General features: G+C 40.4%; 2 pseudogenes; one reads left to right on the top strand and one right to left on the bottom strand.

The window, feature by feature from the left end:
• LOC149469151 (uncharacterized) overlaps positions 1-19,088 on the top strand; it is a 99,909-nt pseudogene extending 80,821 nt beyond the window's left edge.
• Positions 19,089-20,108: 1,020 nt separating this feature from the next.
• LOC149469150 (uncharacterized) lies at positions 20,109-21,027 on the bottom strand (annotated as a pseudogene).
• Positions 21,028-23,099: the final 2,072 nt, after the last annotated feature.

The following is a 23,099-nucleotide window of genomic DNA, read 5'->3' as shown; positions in this document are numbered from 1 at the left end:
TTGCATTGTTGTCATTGTGTCATTAATCTCAGCGACCAAAGCTGCAAAGGTCAAAACTCACTCACATAGTCCTAACAGTATGCCTGTCCTGAGTTCAGAAAAAATGAACATTAACTAAGCTGTCCAGCACTGATATCCCCTATCAGCTAATTAGCATGAGCCACTGGATACATTGGATTAGACATGAGCAGGGCTGTGAGTGATGCACATTGGGGATGATTTATAAAAAGTGAAAGAAAAGTCTCTGTGTTGTTCATAGCAATTAATCAGATGTCTCTATTTTCTAACCTGCTATATGACAATGAGAAAAATGTACTGGACATTAAATCTGCTTCATGACACCAAAAGGTTCTAATTTTAGGACAGCTCCATATAGCATAAAATCATTACATTTGGACTTACATTTAAAGCATCTATCATTTTCTTGCTTATCTATGTATTTTGTGTAACTTCTCTGTATATTATAATTAAATTACTAAAATATCATTGACTGTGTTTCAACCTTTCCTTTACATTTTTTTTTTTACAATATATTACCTTTTGGGGGAATTTGTGTTCATTAACCACTTTTCTACCAGAGCCATTTTTTCTAGTTTTTGCACACATGTTAAATAGCCCATTTTAGGTGTGAAGGCTAGTTAAACCCCCAAATAGTATATGCTTTCTGAGAGAACCTGGAGAATAAAATGATTATGAATATAAAATGGATTGGTGCTGTGCTACTCAGTGCATAAATGAATATTAAATAGACATATTTAATATTCAGAGACACCGCTCTCTCTTGGTTCTTGTCCTATCTATCCCAACGCTCCTTCAGCGTTTCCTACAACGGTGCCACCTCCCCTTCCCTCCCCCTCTCTGTTGGGGTCCCCCAGGGCTCTGTCCTTGGACCCCTTCTCTTCTCCATCTACACCTCCTCCCTTGGCAAACTCATACACTCCCACGGCTTCAATTACCACCTCTACGCTGATGATACTCAAATCTACCTATCCACCCCTCACCTCACCCCCACATTCTCCGCCCGCATCACTCACCTCCTAAACGACATCTCTGACTGGATGTCGCTCCATTTCCTCAAGCTCAACCTCTCCAACACCGAGCTTCTCGTCTTTCCCCCTTCCCGCGCCCCCCCCCATCCTTTCCATCACTACCAACAACACCACCATCAATCCCGCCCAGCAAGCCAAGGTCATTGGCGTCATTCTGGACTCAAACCTTTCCTTTCAACCTCATGTCAAATCACTTACAAACACATGCAGGCTCCACCTCCGGAACATCGCCAAGATACGCTCCTTCCTTACCCCAGACACCACCAACCTACTCGTACACTCCCTGATTATCTCACGCCTTGACTACTGCAACTCCCTCCTCACCGGCCTACCCCAGTGCAAACTCTCCCCGCTTCAGACCATCCTGAACTCAGCGGCCAGACTCATCCACCTCACCAACCGCTCCACCTCTGCCACCCCCTTCTGCCTATCCCTCCACTGGCTCCCCATTGCCCAACGCATTAAATTCAAACTGCTCACTCTGACCTATAAGGCCATTCACAACACTGCCCCTAACTACCTCACCGACCTGATTCCCAGGTACCACCCTACCCGTACCCTTCGCTCTTCACAAGACCTCCTTCTATCTTGCTCCCTGGTCTCCTCCTCCCACGCACGACTGCAAGACTTCTCCAGGTCCTCCCCCATCCTCTGGAACTCACTACCCCAATCCATCAGACTGTCACCTTCCCTCCTCACCTTCAGGCGCTCCCTGAAAACCCACCTCTTCAGGAAAACCTACCCCACCCTCACCTAACAGCCGCTGCCCTTCCCTCCTCCTACCACTCCATCCCCCACAGCCATTTCCTCCTGTACCTCTACCCCCTCCCTCCTAGATTGTAAGCTCGAAAGAGTAGGGCCCTCTTACCCCTTGTGTGCTGTTTGTTGTTACTGTACTGTTTCATGTATTGTCCCCCCCCTCTATTGTACAGCGCTGAGCAAACCCTTTGGCGCTATATAAACTCGATAAAATAAATAATAAATAAATAAACATATAAATGAATATATAAATAAATATATAAGTAGATAAACCTACACCCAAGTGTAGAGATAAAAAACTGCTGAAAAAAAGGTGCAAGATTGTGACCAAACCAGATCGACAAATAATATTAATAGAAAGCATCCACATAACACAAAGTAGAATCAAATAGCCAGTGATAAATAAGTGTGTAAGTGACCAAAAATAAATATAATATAAAATGAACTAGATGATCAGGGGCGGACTGACAAGTCATGGGGCCCCCGGGCAATAGGGGATCATGGGGCCCCTGTGTCCTTGCCCAAACTCGAAAAAGGTACCAGGGGCATCTCATGGGGCCCCCTACTAACCCTGGGCCCTCGGGCAGTGCCAGAGTTTCCAAATGGTCAGTCCGCCCCTGTATATGATAGAAAAACGTGATACAACATATATACGTCCCAAACTGAATAGGGTGTAAAATTCCAAACAAAGAGCACAGTGAATCTTCAGCACAACCTGTGAACCGTCCCATGATCAATCAGTCAATCAATCCTCTACAAGCTAGCGTGCGTGCTCATCTTCAAACTGCAACCTGCACAGGGTCATAGGGCATAAAATGCATTCAATCGATGATCTCACTGTGTATTGCCCTCGATAATGATCAAAGAACTCCTCTAAGGTGAAAATGATGAACACAGGCGTAACTCAGATGTCCTCAGATGTTACCACGCCTCCGTCACCAAGCCTGAGGCTCCTGAGGAAGTCAAGTGACTCATGACGCAGCGCATGGGACGGAGCATGGTGACCTCATTTCTGGAGTGGACAGCAGCCGCCATCTTGGTACCCCCAAGTACATACACCTTTTCTGCAGTTTGTTGCAGTGTCACTTGCTTGTATGGGACTGCGGGCCCCATTTTAAAATGTGAGTAGTCATTTGTGTGTTTTTTAACAATAAATTGTTCGACTTACTACACAAGGGAAAGTCTTTTTGTTTAAATCTTTCATGTGGGGATATTGGAGGTGAGAGAGTCATATGGCCATATCCTTATAAAGACATCTGAGTTAAGCCTGTGGATGTTCACCATGTTCACCTTAGATGAGTTCTTTGATCACTATCAAGGGCAATACACAGTGAGATTATCGATTGAATGCATTTTATGCCCTATGACCCCATGTGGGTCGCAGTTTGAAGGTGAGTGTGCATGCTAGCTGGTGGAGGATTGATTGATTGATTGTAGTGATCATGGGATGGTTCACGGCTTGTGCTGAAGATTCACCTTGCTCTTTGTTTGGGACTTTACACCTTATTCAGTTTGGGACATATATATGTTGTGTCACGTTTTGCTATCATCTAGTTCATTATACATTATATATATTTTTGGTCACTTACACACTTGTTTATCACTGGCTATTTGATTACACTTTGTGTTATGTGGATCCTTTATATTAATATTATTTGTCGATTTGGTTTGGTCACTATCTTGCACCTGTTTTTCAGCAGTTTTTTTATCTCTATACTTGGGTGTGGGTTTATCTACTTATATATTTATTTATATATTCATTGATATGTCTATTTTATATTAATTTATGCACTGATGCACTGAGTAGCACAGCACCAATCCATTTTAGATTCATTTTTTTCACTATTTGGAGTATAGCTTGGTGTCTGCGGCCACTTGGCGGTGTTTACAGTTATTTGGCAGCGCAGGAGGATTGTTTCTTTTTCAATAAAATGGTTATAGTTCTATTTTTTATGTCACATGAGTAAATAGATACCAAGCATGTCAAACCTTAAATTGGTTCTAAAGTAAAAAAAAACATTTTCACCTTAATGCATTCCCTGCATTAAAGTAAAAACATGTGCCAGTATTTGTACAGTATCACCCCTCATCCCCTAAATAATTACCTGATTCCTGACTCGATCAAACACCGTGCCCATCTGGCATAGCTCTCTCCTCTCTCCTGACTCTCTCCTTTCTCAATGGACAGACAGGCAACAGTTGGAGCCATTGGCTCCTGCTTTGGGCAGTCAAATGGCTCCCTGTCAATCAAATCCTGTGAGCAGAGATTGGGGGGGAGGGGCAGAGCCGAGCCGAGCTGTGTGTGTCTATGGATGCAAACAACCCTGTTCAGGAGCGAACCTGCATGAGCACTCCCATATAAAGTGTCTTCCTATGGTGGCACACAGAGAACAGGAGGAGCCGAGTGCACTGCAGGGGACCCTAGGATTGGAGTCAGGTAAGTATAAACCTCTTTATTATTTTAATTAAAAATTGAGCCTTTACAACCCCTTTAAAATTGCACTCGTGGGTAAAACAGTGACAAGCTTTGGCACTAAAAACTGTCCAAAGCCTTTACAGGTTATGAGTTTGGAGACAACCATGAATGATGGCCCTAGAATTATTGCTCTCATTATGTAACAGCATAATTCTTGTTTGTTGTATTTACATGTACAGTATGCATTTATTTTCTTATGTGCATGTATGTGGGGACTGGGTACTTAAAACATTTTTTTTTTTTTTTTTATTCCACCTGCCATCTCCCACCATGCTGGTCCTGGGCTTGCAGGTGAAACAGGGGAGCCTGCCATACCTTGTGGAGGCAGTTGGGCAGGGGGCAGTACCTTCAGTGGGCTGTGCAAATGATCAAACAATTTTACTACTGGAAGAATCATGTCTACATGAAAGCTTATCACTGGCTCTAGAAATTTAAACACACTCCCGGCAGTGTGTATAAAATCCCTGTCTACCAGCCACCATATATAAAAGGCATTGGTAGACAAGTTACAGTTAAAGACATTTTTTACACTTTTGAACAGATGTGTACAATATATATATATATATAAATATATAAAGTATGACAATGTATTACCAGAACATTATGGATCAAAATACACATAACACCAGTAATATTCTCCTTTCAGGCTGGCCCTGTTAGGCTGAAACATCACAATGATCTGTCTGATAGTGGAAGAGTTACTCTTGTAATGATCTCTTTAAAGCTGAACTCCAGACACCAAACTTTGGCTTTAAATATACTCCTCAATGAGCAACAAAGGATATAAATCCACTTTATGTGCACCAAATGACTCTAAAATCCAGTAATTAGCTTGCACTAGTAGCAATTACATAATCATTCTGCTGTAGATAGCCTGTGCAGAGAGTGGAGCTGTGGGAGGGGCCCAGAAGGCAGACGGTCAACCCACTACAGACTGCCTGTAGAAAACTATAAAAAGGGGCGGAGACAAGGCCAGTGTTTTCTATAAACTGGTACACTTTCTGAAAAGGAATGTACAGCTTTGAATATTGGCAAAATACAACACTGATAATATTAATTTTCAACAATAACTCGACTTAAAAAATGTAAAAAATATTTATAAAATTACCACTATAAAAAGAACAAACCTATCTACATAAACCACTACACATTCCCTTTAAGGAACAGTGAAGTAGATATATTAAATTAATATGCTGTCAAATATGAAGAATGTTTTCAGTTGAAGAATTTAATATTAATAAGCCTTTAAGCACTATTTGCTCGAACGCTGAATGTTTCAGCTGTTTATATTGATTAAAGCAATTACTGAGAATATTACTTTGATATTGTAGCTGAGAAAAGCTTTAAAAGTGGTATATAATCAATACATGAATTTGACTGAAAATCTTTCCCATGTCTCACATTCATAATTTACATACATAGTTAGCCAGGTCAGAGGAGTACCTAGAGTATTTGACACCCAGTGTGAATCAGTTTTAAACACCCCTCTCTCCATATGACAAAATCATTTTCAGTAAATCATGAAAAAAAACAACTATGTATTTGACCTGAAACTAGCTTAGACAATGAACATTGTAGTACCTTCCCTTACACTGGTGAAGTGCCACCTTACATTTGTGGTCAGCGAAATGCATTTTTATATTGGTGGTCAGTGAAATGACCTCTTACGTTGGTGCTCAGTAAAGTGCTGCTTTATATTGGTGGTCAGTAAAGTGCCCTCTTATGTTGCTGATCAGTGAAGTGCCATCTTACATTGGTGAGCCATGAACTGCATCCTTATATTGGTGGTCAGTGTGGTGCCACCTTACATTGGTGGTCAATTAAGTGCTTCCTTGCATTTCTGGCCAGTGAAATGCTACATTAAGCTGGTGGTTAGTGAAGTGCCACCTAATACTGGTGGCCAAAGAAATGCCCTCCTGTATTGGTGGTCAGCAACATGCCACATTATAGTGGTAGTCAGTGAAGTGTCACCTAATAATGGTGGTTAGTGAAGTGCCACCTTAAATTGTTGTTCAGTAAAGTGCTGACTTACATTGATGATCAGGGAAGTGCCATCTTACATTAATGTCAGGGACGTCCAAGGCCAAATAATATTAGTAATCAGTTAAGTGCCACCTTACACATCTCGTCTTTCATAATTTTTATTCCAGTTTCTGCTGCCCAATACAGCAACATTTAAAGACAAACAGAAGATCAATCCATCCTATAGTGCTTGTGGTGGATCCAGGGCAGCACCTATCTGCTGCTCTGCTCTGCTCTGCTCTAGGTATGCTGCTAAGTGTGGTTGAAAAAAACACACGTCCATCACATTGAAAGAAGAAATAAAATCTACAGTTGATCCAGAAAACAAAAACCCTTAGGATCCATTCACACTGGTCCATTGCTGTGTTGACATTTACAAGTGTGGATTCTATAATAAACCTACATTCATATAGTAGTTATATAGATAGGCATACACTCACTGGCCACTTTATAAGGTACATCTGTTCAATTGCTTGGTAACACAAAGTTCTAATCAGCCAATCACATGACAGCAACTCAATGCATTTAGGCATGTACAATTGTGTTCAAAATAATAGCAGTCAGTCATCACTAACCTGATCAATCAATCACTGTTTTTGGTAGAAATGATATTTCTACATGGCAAATAATTTACTAGCAGGTGTAGTAGAGTCATAGAAATCCAACAGACCCAACAGTCATGACATGCATGCTGCTGATTCTGTGTAATTGAATCTCTAATTGAAAGAGGCATGTTCAAAATAATAGCAGTGTGGAGTTCTATTAGTGAGGTCATTCATTCTTTGAAAAACAGGTGGCAATTATTGCCCTTATTTAAGGAAGGAAGGCAGCAAATGTTGTACATGCTGGTTACAGTGCATTTCTCTCTGAAATTCTGAGGAAAATGGGTCATTCCAGACATTGTTCAGAAGAACAGCATATCTTGATTAAAAAGTTGATTGGAGAGGGGAAAACAAATAAAGAAGTGCATAAAATGATAGGCTGCTCAGCTAAAATGATTGTAAATGCTTTAAAATGGCAACCAAAATCTGAAAGACGTGGAAGAAAGCAAAAAACTATCATTCAAATGGATAGAAGAATAGCCAAAATGGCAAGGACTCAGCCAACAATCAGCTCCAGGAAGATCAAAGAAGGTCTAAAGTTACCTGTGAGTACTGTTACAATTAGAAGACACCTATGTGAAGCCAAGCTATCTGCAAAAAGCCCCCGCAAAGTCCCACTGTTGAAAAAAAGACGTGCTGAAGAGGTTACAATTTGCCAAAGAGCACATTGACTGGCCTAAAGAGAAATGGCTCAACATTTTGTGGACTGATGAAAGTAAGATTGTTCTTTTTGGGTCTAGTGGCCGGAGACAGTTTGTCAGACGACCCCCAAACACTGAATTCAAGCCACAGTACACTGTGAAGACAGTGAAGCATGGTTGCGCAAGCATCATGATATGGGGATGTTTCTCATACTACGGTGTTGGGCCTATTTATCGCATACCAGGGATCATGGATCAGTTTGAATACATCAGAATACATGAAGAGGTCATGCTGCCTTATGCTGAAGAGGAAATGCCCTTGAAATGGGTGTTCCAACAAGACAACGACCCCAAACACACTAGTAAATGTGCAACATCTTGGTTCCAGACCAACAAGATTGACGTTATGGAGTGGCCAGCCCAATCCCCAGATCCTAATCCAATAGAAAACTTGTGGGGTGACATCAAAAATGCAGTTTCTGAGGCAAAACCAAGAAATAGAGAAGAACTGTGGAATATAGTCCAATCATCCTGGGCTGGAATACCTGTTCACAGGTGCCAGAAGTTGGTTGACTCCATGCAACACAGATGTACAGCAGTTCTCAGAAACAGAGGTTATACAACTAAATATTAATTAAGTGATTCAAAGGAAAGCAAAATCTTCAAACATTTTTCAGTTTATATAGTGAATGTTTGAGTTTGTAAAGAAGAATACAAACACTGCTATTTTTTTGAACAGTCTAATATTCACTTATCTTCAATTTTTTTTAGAGGAACAACACAAATTTGATATATTTTTCTTCATGTTTTGATTTGGAATAGAATGTGTAGTGTTCCCAATGCATTTGTGTGTATGGAAATAAAAGCTATTAGAAGGATTTTGAGCTTTATTCACTTTTTTCAACACACTGCTATTATTTTGAACACAAATGTATATGTAGTGAAGATGACTTGCTGAAGTTTAATTGAGCGTCAGAATGGAGAAGAAATGGGATTTAAGTCACTTTGAACATGGCATGGTTGTTGGTACTAAACGGTCTGTCTTGAGTATTTTGAAAACTGCTAATCTACTGGGATTTTCACGCATAACCATCTCTAGTGTTTACAGAGAATGGTCTGAAAAAACAGCATGAAAGCATGGATCCATCCTTCCTTGTATCAATGGTTCAGGCTGGTGGTAGTGGTGTAATGTTGTGGAAGATATTTTCTTGGCACTAGCAAGGTATGCCTAATAAAGTGGCCAGTGAGTGTATATTCATTAAAAAAAAATAAATAGAAAAAAAAATAAATCACCTTCAATCCTCAAAACCCTAAACCAATTATTTTCCAGATCCTCTAAGGCCATCTGATACATACAAATGTATACGATATGTAATATATATATATATATATATATATATATATATAGAGAGAGAGAGAGAGGGAGAGGGAGAGAGAGACACACAGTGTGGTGCCCTATCACTGTTTGAGAAGAGCTACATGTCACCCAGGGTTCTCACTTATGCAAGTTGAGGGGCTCCAGATGTCTGTTCTGAGTAGAGAAAACAGGTTTTGCAGTTTTCTCCAGGATTAGTAATGCCTGAATAGGGTACTGGAGCCCAGAGGCTTTGTAGAGACTTGGGAGAGATTCCTTTAACTCCATGTCCACATGACAGACTCAGGGACTACATAGTCAGGATAGCCAGGAGGCTGAACTGCTGTTACTTGTTGTGACACCAAAAACCCTTGCAAGGGTAACCTTCTGTGTGAATTTTTGAACTTTACTTTGGAATAAAAGTGGGCATAAACCCCCTAATATGTTTCACTGACTAAAATGAAGTTCATGAAAAGTGCTATGCTCATATTATACATAAGCGTATATGCATATACAAATGATCTGCTAACTTAGAGGCCCCATATTGTTCACCCCACTTCCTCACTGTGACTCAAGCAAAATGTGGCAAGAAACATTCATCTCTTGAATTCTCTTATTGAATGACAAGGTAATTCAGATGATGGATCAAGCATGATTAGAGTGTTTTGATTGATTGACATTATAGTAGCATTATCAGTGACAGAGAGGTCAGTCAAAGCTATATTGATGCTTAATCTTCCAACGGACGTTCAAAGCTAACTCCGCAATGACCCTGTTGAGCATGCACATGAAGAACCTAGTATACTAATCCCAGCATGTGGGGATGCTTCTCATTTCGCCCTGTTTACAGCCTCCTGTGCTTTGGGATTTAGCTTGTAACATTACAGTAAAAAAGAACAAAGCAGCCTATAGGTGAATTCAAGGTTAAATATCAAAAGAATGAAACAATATTATCAATGTCAGCAAAACTGTTATGGGTGTACTATCAATCTCAACGAAGGGGAGAATGTGAACATATATAGACAGATATAGACTAAAATTAGTCTGTAAATTTGATAAAAAAACAATCATGAGTTAAATTAGCAAAGACGAGTGATATGCAAATTACAGGAGCTCATAGCAACCTAAATGGTTTTGTTTATTTAATATATATGTAGCACTACCCCCTTAGAAGTTATTTAGCTTTGGATTCCCTAAAGTTCTGCACAGCCAGGCAACATGCATTTTCCCACACAGGAGTCATTAAACAGTCATTGAGCTTGGTTTTATAACTTTATTAAGGGGTTAAACTTGAATAGGGTCTAGGGGTATATGGGATGCCCAACAGAACTGTAAACTTCAGAACAACTTTTCTGCCAACCTTGTACAAAATGTGGGTAGAACAGTCTCTCCTTGAAGAGCGACAAAAAAACTCTTTAGTGTATCTCCTCAGACCCAAGATGAATCCTCCTCTTTACTTGGCTGCCTGAGGGTATCCCTGGGCAAGGCGGCCCAAGAGCTGTAGATCTAGAACAGTCCCAGATGAAGACTAGTTGGGTATTTCACTTCACCAACCTCTTCCCTTATCTGGCCCAGGGGGTGTAGGAGTACTCACTCTGTCTTTTCCTCTTTGCTTGGTGGGTTTTTGGCTGCCTTCAGGCCCTATGCTGGGCTGGCTCTTTCCCTGCTTCACTGGCTGTCCTCCCAAAGAGACAGAGGGACAGAGGAGATCCTCCCTTGCAGAATCCTGCCTGCAGGTGGGCTCACCTCCCTGGGGCCCCCTCCCAGGCTCCCCACTCCAGCATTCCTCTCAGTCCATCTTCCACCTGACACTGCACATCTCCCCCCAGGCTCTGCCACATTTGAGAGTTGCCCTGGTCACCATGCCCAGCCTCCTTCCAGGGGATTGGCCAAGATCCCTGAGAGGTGGGAGAGCTCCAGAAACCCTGACCTGTTGGAGCCTCCTGACCTGTCCTGAGTTAACCTCACTCTCCAGTCTGACTCAGGCTGCTACTCAGCCTATGACTAAAAACTATCCAACTAACCTGGAGGGTGTTACATTTATATATATGATGTTTACAGTTGTAAACTTTTTTTTAGTTAGATTTTCTTAATTTAAAGCGTAAGTTTATATATGGCAATTTTATACATAGTTACACTGATCCAGTTTGGATCATTGTAAATATGCATGTATTATACCTGTAGGATGCCCATGGAAGCTAGAAATCACTGTAGAAGGCACCACCATTACAATGATTGCCACTTTTTTCTAGGTCCTATGCCTAGCAGCTGCTCTGCTGTCCACTGAACACAGAAGTCTTTTCCTTGGCGCAAGAGCCATTCAGAGAACACTTTGCATTTTCTATAACTGGAAATCATGCATTCACTGCTCTGCCTCTCTACAACATCCAATCAAACAACATTTTGCATCCCTTGAGTATTTCCTGAATAGGGCCTGTGTCAAGCGTATAACCTCCTGTGTTTACAATGCATCAGAGCAGCCACTCAGCACGAGACCTGGAAGCTAGTGGAGAGCACTGTAGTAGCGGTGCCTACTGGTATGACACATACTTACTTACACTGGTACATACTGAACCAATGTACCCATGTAAAAAGTGCTATACTTAAACTTTAAGTGGTTCTAAAGTAAAAAATGTTTTACCTTAATGCATTCTCTGCGTTAAGAGGAAAAACCTACTCCCCTACTTGTCTCCCCCACAATCCCTAAACACTTATCTTCCACCTGTTATGATCCAGCACTGTCCCTGGCTGCAGGTCCCTTTTCCCCTCTTCCTGTTCTCACAGGAGACGCAGGCAGCGATAGCTGATGCTGTTAGTCAAACTCCTGTGTGGAGTGGTAGAGGGCAGGGCTTACCAGCACTGTGTGAGTCTATGGATGCACACAGCCTGGATCAGGAGCATTCCTGCATGGGTGTCCCCTCAGCACTGTGCTTGTTGAGGAGGATGGGGGGGTAAGGGACCACTCTGTGCAATACTATTGCACAGAGGAGGTAAGTATACCTTCTTTTTTATTTTAAGGAAAAAAAACAATTTCAGCCTTTAAACCACTTCCCGACCGGCCGTTGCATATAAACGGCCGGACGGTGGCAGTGCAGGACACAGTGAAACACCGATCGTCGGACGGGACAGAGGTCCCGATCATGTGATCACTGATTGGCCAATCAGTGATCACATGCAAAGTAGTAAGCAAGATGTCACTTGTGACATCATTGCTTACTACGTGTGAAATCTGTGAATGATCACAGAGGTCACATGGTACAAGGCTATTCACAACAGCCTTGTACCATGTGACAAGCTGTGAACAATCACAGCTCACTCAGTACTTCTCAATGAGTGTAAGAATGCAGCCAGAGAGAAAGAGAAATGATTGCTTTTACATCCTATATGGGTGTAAAAGCAATCAGTGTAAATAAAAAAAAAAATCTTCATCACCCCCCACAAGTAGTACAGTGTCACCATGGTGACACTATACTGCTAGGGTGACAGTATGTAAAAAAAAATAAATAAAAAATAATAATATAAAAAAATAAAATAAAAATGTAAAAAAAAATGTTTAAAAATTATAATTTTTAGTTATAAACTAATTTGGATTTTTTTTTTACTAAAAAGATAACGGAATAAATTTTGTCAAAGATTTATGATGAAATATTATTTATTTGCAAAATTTTATAAAAAAAAACACTTTTTTTCAAAAGTTTTGGACTTTTTCATTTACATAGCAAAAAAAATAAAAAATCCCAGTGGTGAATAAATACCACCAAAATAAAGCTTTATCTGTTTCCAAAAAATGGTAAAAAATTCATTTGGGTACAGTGTTGCATGACTGCGCAATTGTCATTCAAAGTGTGATAGCGCTGAAAGCTGAAAATTGCCCTGGACAGGAAGGGGGTAAAAGTGTCCGGTCTGGAAGTGGTTAAAGTCACTTTCAGCTTCATATAAACTGACAAAAAAGGGTAATATCCAATTAGTGTTTAATATTTTACCCTGCCATACTAAATATTTCTAAATGCCTTCCTACTAGTATTTGCATTTTACTTTGCTTTATAAAATAATTATATGTTCCTATACTTTCAAAATACTAACATTAAAATGCCTCTTATGCAAACACTGTTATTGTTAATGTGGTAAGAATCAAGGCAAAGCACAATAACTGCCTGGTCCCCAAATAAAATGTGTATGGCATACGATAGGTTACAGGATGTGATTATTATCATAAACTGCATTTGAGATAACATCATCCAGTGACATGTTCACATGGGAAGAGTCTTGGAAGTAGAGGAGATGACAGGTGCTGTCTAATCTCTCCCCATCAGTAGAGCTGCCAGCAGTGATCGCATCTTTACTCCCAGCACAGAGCCTTCTAGGTCTCCAGGGATAACATGCAATAACTCCATTTCCTTGGTGTCATGTCATTTTCTAAGGGAAAGCTCAGCATTTTCTTAGATAGCTGCTTATGTTTAGACACAACTTTAATCAGTTTCTTCTAATTGTATCTTTTTCTATTGAAGGACCAATACATCATAGGTACAAATTGACTGGAAAGGAAAATCACTGAAATGCTGTTAATGATATCCAGGAAACTCTGCAACCGTGCAGAAAGTCAGAAAGTTCACTCAGTATACCTTTACGTGTATCTAAATCCAAGATCTTTTTTCAGTTTTGTATAAAGCATGAATGGTTAAAGCCCCTGTCAGTTTCTTGTACTACCTTTGCTTCATTGGGGATTACAATCTCTCCAAAAAAAGCAAATGCCCCCTTTGTCACCCTCTCTACCACTGACAGTGCTACTATGATGTAAATCAAGCAAAACACTGTAATCACGCTGGATCCATCTTCTGAATTCAAAAGGAGAATTCAAGAGTTAACAGTTTACTACTATATTTTGCTTGAGTCACAGTGGAAAAGTGGGGTTGACAATGGGGGCAGAACCCCTTAAACACGTTTCATTCCATTCTTAACATCACTGTCTATATCTGATAGCTGTCTCTCCCTACTCTGCAGCTGCAGATGCCACCAGTCTGCCCACCAGTTCTTGGTTTGCTTCTGGCTCTGCTAGCGCATCCACTGCTGCATGATCTGGTTGTCTACTAATTGCCTGTTTACCATCTCTTGCCAACTGTGTCCTCATGGTTTTCTTTTGTTAGTCATCAATATTTTAATGTGTAAGTGTGCTTTATTCAATAAAATGTTTGGTTTAAAGTGTTTATGTGATTCTACTAACTCCAGCACCCTGTTTTTGTTCTTTCCTTTACATTGTGTGGAGATCCATCCCAGATCTGGAGTTGTTTTGGATCTTCTTATCCAATATTTTCCCTGTATTTTTGGCATATGGCCTTATGGATGCTGGGGGTTATTTACTAAAACTGGAGAGTGCAAAATCTGGTGCAACTCTGCATAGAAACCAATCAGCTTGCAGATTTTATTTGTGGAACTACCCCCTTAGGAGTTGCTGAATTATTTTTGGGCTCCCTGTTGCTCTGGATTCCTTTCCGAAAGCACAACCTCTGCTGACACCACAGTACATTCTTAACTGGAATAAATCACCACCAGAATGTAAGCTCACACACTGATTGAAGTAAACTGGTAAGAGGTCTATAGCAAACTTCAGTATACAGTGGATATAAAAAGTCTACACACCCCTGTTAAAATATCAGGTTTCCGTGATATAAAAAAATGAGACAAAGATAAATAATTTCAGATCACCCCACAGATTTTCGATCGGATTCAGGTCTGGGCTCTGGCTGGGCCATTCCAAAACTTTAATCTTCTTCTGGTCAAGCCATTCCTTTGTTGATTTGAATGTATGCTTTGGGTCATTGTCATGGTGAAAAATGAAGTTCCTCTTCATGTTCAGCTTTCTAGCAGAAAACTGAAGGTTTTGTGCCAATATTGACTGGTATTTGGAACTGTTCATAATTCCCTCTACCTTGACTAAGGCCCCAGTTCCAGCTGAAGAAAAACAGCTCCAAAACATGATGCTGCCACCACCATGCTTCACTGTGGGTATGGTGTTCTTTTGGTGATGTGAAGTGTTGTTTTTACGCCAAACATATCTTTTGGAATTATGGCCAAAAAGTTCAACCTTTGTTTCATCAGACCATAACACATTTTCACACATGCTTTTGGGAGACTTCAGATGTGTTTTTGCAAAATGTAGCCGGCCTTGGATGTTCTTCTTCATAAGAAAAGACTTATGTCTTGCCACTCTACCCCATAGCCCAGTCCTAAGAAGAATACGTTAGATAGTTGTCACATGTACCACACAACCAGTACTTGCCAGATATTCCTGCAGTACCTTTAACCTCCCTGGCGGTATTCCTGAGTGTAGCTCGGGGTTAACTTTCACTACCAAAAGCAGTAACCCCGAGCTATACTCGAGACTACCCTGCAGCGTTGCTCCGGGATCCCTCCTGCACCTACCTTGTCCTTCACTCCCGCGATGTCCCCCCTGCAGCGTCCTTGGCCATCTCCTCCGGCCGATGCCAGCATCTGTCTTCCGGGTTCTGTTCCCTGCAAGCGTCGGGACGTACGGGGGACGGAACCAGCAGGAAATTCAAACATTTTAAAAGTGACATTCACTAAATACACTAAAATCACAAAGTAAAACATTACTGTATCAAAGCATTTCACATACATTTTGTCCCTAGTGCTTTGTCCTGTGCCCTGCCTTCATTTTTACTGTTCTTTCTGCCTGGAAACTGAGAAAAGTCCATAGCGTCCAAAAAGCGTCCCTTTAGGTCAAAAGCGGTTTTAGACCAGCTAGAGAACAGAGATAGTAAATTAGAAACACTTTCAGAATTGAGTGACAATGGTTTGTGGGGAAATTCGTCATCAGACACTGAAAACGATTTTGTGACTAAGCTCAGTGATGTGCGAACTTGGCGCTCTATTTCAAATTTCAGTATTTTTGGTTAGATTACATTATTGAATTAAATTTATTATTATTATATTATTATTTGTTATGATTATTTATTATATTATAATTTATGATTTCATGTTTCAAATTTTATCATACCCGGGATGTTTACTAGACTCTTGTTCAGAAAGATTTCAGTGAGTTATTCCTAAGAAATACAGACCTACAATAAAAAAACAACATATTTCCATGCAAAAAAATGTACCGCTTTGAGCACAGAAATACTGACACAATCATACCGCTAGGGAGGTTAATGTTGTTGTAAGCCTCTTGGCAGCCTCCCATATCAGTTTTCTTCTCGTCTTTTCAATCAATTTTGGAGGGGCGTCCAGTTCTTGGTAATGTCACTGTTGTGCTATATTTTCTCCATTTGATGATGGCTATCTTCACTGTCTTACATGGTATATCTAATGCCTTGGAAATTTTTTTGTACTCTTCTCCTGACTGACACCTTTTAACAATGAGATCCTTCTGATGCTTTTGGAGCTCTCTGCCGACCATGGCACTTGCTGTAGGATGTACTGACTCCTATTTAACATGATTTTGAATGTGATTGCTTAATTCTGAACACAGCTACATTCCCAGTTATAGGAAGGTGTGCACACTTATGCAACCACATTATTTTAGTTTTTTTATGTTTACTCCCCCCCCTAAAAGATTTCAGTTTGTTTTTCAATTGAGTTGTACAGTTTATAGGTCACATTAAAGGTGGAAAAAGTTCCGAAATAATTTATCTTTGTCTCATTTTTTTAAATCACAGAAACCTGACATTTTAACAGGGGTATGTAGACATTTTATATCCACTGTAGCTTGGTTACACAGCATAAACAGAATTGGCATGTGCAAAGTCAGTTGTTACTTGTGTCAGCTTAAACTAAGAAAAGACAACACTTATCACAGAGTCTGAGTTATTGTTAGCAGGCCTGCTTTTCAGAAACGAACCCGATACCTTCAACCTGAGGTGGCTTCACTGTCCCCAGTGTGCAGCGAGAACTATCAGACATGTAGACTAGCTGCCTACACACACTTTCTGGACCTGCCTGCAGCGTCCCCTCCAGTCACCTTTTGGCAGATTAGCTTTCCAGACAATGCGGCAAGGTCAATGCATAGCAGATTCTCTTTGCCTCTTTTCTCCTTCTTTCCATGGCCTGTCCACAGTCAGCACACTCCTCTCTCCAGTTCTCTCTGCTCTCACTCACCGTTCACTCTCCTGAGGGTATGTATATCCCTCTGCCCACACACCAGCTCCTCTGAGAAATGTAGTTCCTAGATACACTGCTCCTTAGTAAAGTCCTGCGGCTCAGCATACAAGTTCCATGGGGCTGTACTACAGAGTGTGAATGCCACTGTTCTGCAGGACACTGCCATCTTGAGTTCACTTTAATATCCTGCATCAGAAACTTATAACAGCCTTAAGGTGGGAATACACGATTAGAAAATCGACTGATCGGTCATCCGACGACCGAGAGACGTTCGTTCGTTGGTCGAAAGCGTGGCACACATAAACCAATTTAAAAAAATCGTTCATCGGGTAATACGTAGTGTTGACGTCTTCCGTACAAGTGGAGGTGATAAAGTGTGCGTGTGACCTTGTAGCCACATCCTTCCGGCCAGAATGAGTGTTCCACGCCCTTCCGGCCAGAACGAGCGTTCCCCTCCCTTCCAGCCAGAACGAGCATTCCATGCCCTTCCGGCCAGAATGAGCGCTCCGCGTCCTTTCGGGCAGAATGAGCGTTCCACGCCCTTCAGCCCAGAATGAGCGTTCCACGCCCTTCCGCCCAGAATCAGCATTTATCCTTTGTGACCCGCATTAGAACATATTATTAATAGATACTTTGCGTGCTCTGAAGTGGAAGCATCTTCGTATGCCCGTTGTTTTTTCACGAACATACTGTTGATATTCAACGTGGATGAGGCCCAGTTTTAAAAAATTAGTATAATTACACTTGGTGTTTTGGCTATCCAAAAATATAAACATCGGGCAACAAGCAAGAGAAGAATTTGGACCAAGCTGTGGCTGCATAACCGAGACCAATATTCACATATCGAACTAATTCGAGAATTAAAGGAGAATAATCCAGAAGACTACAGGAACTATCTGAGGATGTCTGATGCCTATTTCAAACAACTATTATCAGCAGTTGCACCATACATTCAAAAGCAAGACACAGTTATGAGGGACTCCATAACTGCTGAACAAAGAATAATTGCCACCCTCAGGTTCTTAGCAACTGGATGAAGCCTGCAGGACCTAAAATATAGTACTGGAATATGATCTCAATCACTAGGAAGGATTATTCCTGAGCCATGTTCTGCAATAATCAAGGTACTTCAGAAAGAGTACATCAAGGTAATCTTGTGTGGACTAATGTCATAGTCATCACTAAAATGATGAGCAATAGTGTTTTTTAAAAGTAAAAGACAATTATATTTTCAATGTTATAATAATTTTCTTTTTTGCAATGTAACCATAGATCCCTTCAACTCCAGAGGATTGGATGGAAACAGCATACCAATTCAATGAAAAGTGGAAATTGTCATATATTGACGGAAAACATATTGGGATTGCACCCCCAGCACACTCTGGATCCTTCTATTTCAATTATAAAGGATTCTTTAGCATAGTTTTTCTTGCAGTTGTCAATGCTAATTATGAATTCCTGTTTGTGGATGTTGGTAAAAATGGTAGGAATTCGGATGGAGGGGTTATAAAAGTAACAGAGTTCTACCGACGTCTTCGCAATGGATCACTGAACTTGCCCACATCTCAGGAAACAGTTGAAGGACTGAACTTTGTTTTCATTGCTGATGATGCCTTTGCTATGGGAGAGCATCTTTTGAAGCCTTTTCCTTTTCGAAATCTTACAAAGCAACAAAAAATGTACAATTATCGACTATCAAGGGCTCGTCGAGTCATTGAAAATGTCTTTGGAATTATGGCCAACAGATTCCGCATCTTCCATACCGCGATCAATTTGTCTGTACATAAAATTGATCTAGTAGTCCTTTGTTGTTGCATCCTCCACAATTTTCTTTGTCGCAATGCATCAAAAGATATATTTTCAGGAGCACAGGATAAAGATACAGAAAGAGTTGAATCTCTTCCCAGTTCTTCTACCCAGACTGATTGGCATGATACTCAAGATATTCTCACACCAGTCCGAAATGTCCACCCAAGATTAGCATCCCAAGCAGCAAGACAAAACAGGATTAATTACATGACTTACTTTCTTGGTGGTGGTGCAGTAGAGTGGCAGGATGACATTTAGTTGTTGAATAATATGTGTTCTCTAAGTTCTTAATCTGTAAAAGAACGGTTTCCATCAGATAATTAGCTATTTTTCTATAATTTGCTATGATACGCATTTCATAATTAATAAGAATTGATCATTATTATACATTGGTAGACTCTTGTTATCTAATTACTGTATATGATTGACACTGTACATAAATTGGTTATCGCTACCACTCTTTCCCTGGCTGCCTCTCTTCTTCCATTTTTTAACCCTGTTATCACATTAAAATCTCTCTCTCTCTCTCTCTCTATATATATATAGTCACTGGCTGCTTTATTTGCTACACCTTTTTAGTTCCAGTTTGGACCCCATTTTGCCTTCAAAAATGCCTTAATTCTTCTTGGCATAGATTGTATTCGGTGTTTAAAACATTTCTCAGAGATTATGGTCCATATAGACATGATAGCATTATGCACTTGCTGCAGATTTGTCGGCTGCACATCCATGATGCAAATCTCCTGTTCCTCCACATCCCAAAGGTGCTGTATTGGATTGAGATCTGGTTATTGTGAAAGCCATTGGAGTACAGTGAACTCATTTTTATGTTAAAGAAACCAGTTTGAGCTGATTGGAGCTTTGTGACATGGTGCATTAACCTGCTAGAAGTAGTCCTCAGAAGGTGGTTTCACTGTAGTAATAAATGGATGGACATGTTAGCAACAATACTCAGGCAGTCTATGGCATTTCATTTAAACAAAGCTCAATTGTTTTGCTATCCCCCTCCCCATGTAACAACTAAAAAATACCAGACTATATAAAAAAGATCAGAAATTCAACAAAGAAAGTAATCCCAAAAACTTGTATTTTCAGCAATAATTCTTGCTACAAATATTTCACTCTGAAATATAAAAGGAAAACACAAGCTTATTAAACAAATCATAACATAACAATAAGAACATTTTTTTTTACAAAAAAAATATTAGATATTAAAACTTAAAGGTTTGTGTAATGAAATTCAGAACTCCATGAAGACATGGATCTTTCTGGTGCATGCTAGGAATGTTCAGGGACAGGACAAGACCATGGAGTAGGTTGATGCTGTGGATGATGTGACATAGGTGGGGTAACATGATGCTGCATAGAGTTAGATGCTGAAGAAGTAGCCAGAAACTCTGGAGGATGTGACAATGGTGTTCTTTGATATTCTCCAATAAATGTATTTTGATTCAGTTCACCTCTAATCCCTTTGTTGAGCAGTTGCACTAATAAGGGTTCAAAGAACTGGCGTTGCTCGTCTGACATCTTCCGCAGCTTGTTAGCGGTCACAATTCCAAAGGCATCACAGTCATCTGTTTTGCGTTGCAGAGCAGCTGTGGCCTGTGTCAGGAAACTAGTAGTAGCCTCATCAACATTTTTCCTTTTCCTGGACCTGCTTTGTGACACTGATGGTAGAGATGGAATCTCACTATTATTGGATATGCTATGGATATTCCAATAAAATGTTTACAAAATATGCAATTACATATATCATATTTTAGCTACTGCTTACTGGGATTATTGGCAAAACTTTGGGTCCATCCAAATCCTCCTCTGCTGACACTGGTTCTGAAGAGGAGAGCGTATTAAGCGAGCTTCCCATGTCAGTATGATCAAAGAGGAAACGAAGACTCTCAAAGTACCACAGTCTTGGGACGTACACATCCTCAGCACCCGCTCTGGACTTTTGGGAATTTGTTATTTTGTTAAGCTCCTTTTTAAAGACAGTCCTCAGATTCGCCATTTTGGACTTCACATATTTCACATCAGCATGTGGATTTACTGCAGTGCAAAGCTCAGCCAGCTTGACATAGGCCTAATGCTTTTTTAATCTGCCTGAGTACAGTTTTGATTTTATTTTCCATAGGCATGGCATTTCCCTGTACATGTCAATAAACTGGGGTAAGAAATCTGGTGACGTGAATTTGTCAGTCATCACCCCTGCCAAAAAACAAAAAAGGAAATATTAGAGTACAAGACAATCGTGCCATTAAGTTACATTCTCATTTTCAGTCTTACCTGTTTTGAAAATTTTCAAACAAAGATTCAGTCAAACGATTAATCGCTTCCCATGAACATGCGTTTTCAACTTTTTTCGGCTGTAAGATCTTAGCACCAATGAACAGAGCATGTGTACATGCATGTCTCCACCCCTTTTTGCGACATGCCGTTTAGTGTAGACGCTTATGGCCCGATACTGCGCCACACTCCGCTCGTTCGGCAGCAGTATGAAGGAGAGAGAAATGGATAGGTATAAAAACAAGAGTGGAACAGGGAAGAGAATGAAGGCAACGCCCATTAGCAGAGGGGAAATGGTGGATCTGGTGCACATGTTGGATAAAAATGATTATGATGGGAAAGTCAGCGACTATGACAAGCCCAACCAGAGAAAATTACAGATCCTAGACAAAGTGGTGCAAGTTATAATACAGAGGCATGGTGTTGAACGTTCAAAGGATCAGTTACACAAAAGGTGGTCAGATCTTAAACACAGAGAGCAGAAACAGCTTGCAATAATCTACAAGATCATTAAAAAAATATACCGTAAGTTGAAATATAAATATCATATTAGTAGTTTTGAAAAGCACTTATGCCAATCTATCAACACCATTGCTATGGGTGCATACCTCAGATGAAGGATACAGTTGGGCCAACATGGGCCCTTTGCAGAGATGCTGCATAGCTGCTCTGTGCAAAATCTTTTGCGCAGAGTAGGTAAGTAAACCTTTTTTGAAAACCACAAAATTTTAGCATGCTGTCTGTAAAACATGTGAAACTGTGTTGTGAAATTAATTTCTTCTTTCAAGATGGCAATTATTGATGAAAAAAGTATTCCGAGTTTGCTTGTAAAATAGACATGTTGTAGTGAAGAACAAAAACAAAGTGCACCAACCTTGCGCATTACCTCAGTAAGCAATTATTAAATTTAGTTCTTTAAGAAATATACTCATAAAATTAGCACTATAAAAGGCATATAGAATCCCAAATCGAAGCACTGGATTAGGAGACATGTGCAAATCCCATAGAGAGGGAAGACTCTCAGGGTACTGACGCGTTTCGATGGGTGGGCCCTTCTTCCTCAGAGCTCGGAGGAAGAAGGGACCCCCCTTCGAAACACGTCAGCTTTACCCTGAGAGTCTCCCCTCTTGATGGGATTCGCACATGTCTCCTAATCCAGTGCTTCGATTTGGGATTTTATATGCCTTTTATATTGCTCTCATTATGGAACGCTATGGAACAGCTACTTTTGTGAGTATATTTCTTAAAGAACTAAATTTAACAATTGCTTACTGAGGTACTGCACAGGGTTGGTGCGCTTTGTTTTTTTTCTTCACTACAGTTTGTATTAAGCTTCCACAGCTTTGTGTTAGAGATGCACAACCTTTGATCGGTTTTGTACGAATGTTCATATATCCTATCATATATTGTTCCATCGGCCATCTTCTGATCTGGGTCCCTGAGCAAAGGAGGTGTTGTATTTGTGTAAAATAGACATAATTGTTCCTTTTTTTGTCAGGAAATAAACACAAGATGCGAGCACGCATGCAGTATCGTAAAAAAAGAGATCCAAAGGTTGGACATCAGAGGATTCAACTCCTGAACAAACTGTATGTCCTAATCCTGATGAACTGGTGTCTAGTACTAATGTCCAGACTACTACAGATGATGGTAATGGCAACAGGCAAAGAAGTCTAAATGTTTGTTACACCATACGGAAACACCATACGGAAACATGAAGGATAACGTCCAGCTATGCTGCCTGTTTCACTCAAAATAATTAAATAGTATGGTGGGGGAGGGGGGGGTGTAAAGGATGTGTTGAATGCATATACTCACATATTGGATAGTATGGAGTACTCCAATTCAAGTGCAGCCATGCACAGCAAGCATTCAGCTTGTAACTGACTGTACTCAACAGTAAAACCTAGAAGCAGAATTTGCATGCTCAACTTTTAGTACATAACCACCATTGTTCATGTACATTGAGTTTAAAAAAATGCACTATTT

This window comes from Staurois parvus, unplaced genomic scaffold (genome assembly GCF_062004578.1).
Source record: "Staurois parvus isolate SC_StPar_1 unplaced genomic scaffold, SC_StPar_1.0 ptg000080l, whole genome shotgun sequence".
NCBI classification, from domain to species: Eukaryota; Metazoa; Chordata; class Amphibia; order Anura; family Ranidae; genus Staurois; species Staurois parvus.
The sequence above is the reverse complement of the archived record's forward strand: the minus strand, read 5'-3'. Positions and strand labels throughout refer to the sequence as shown.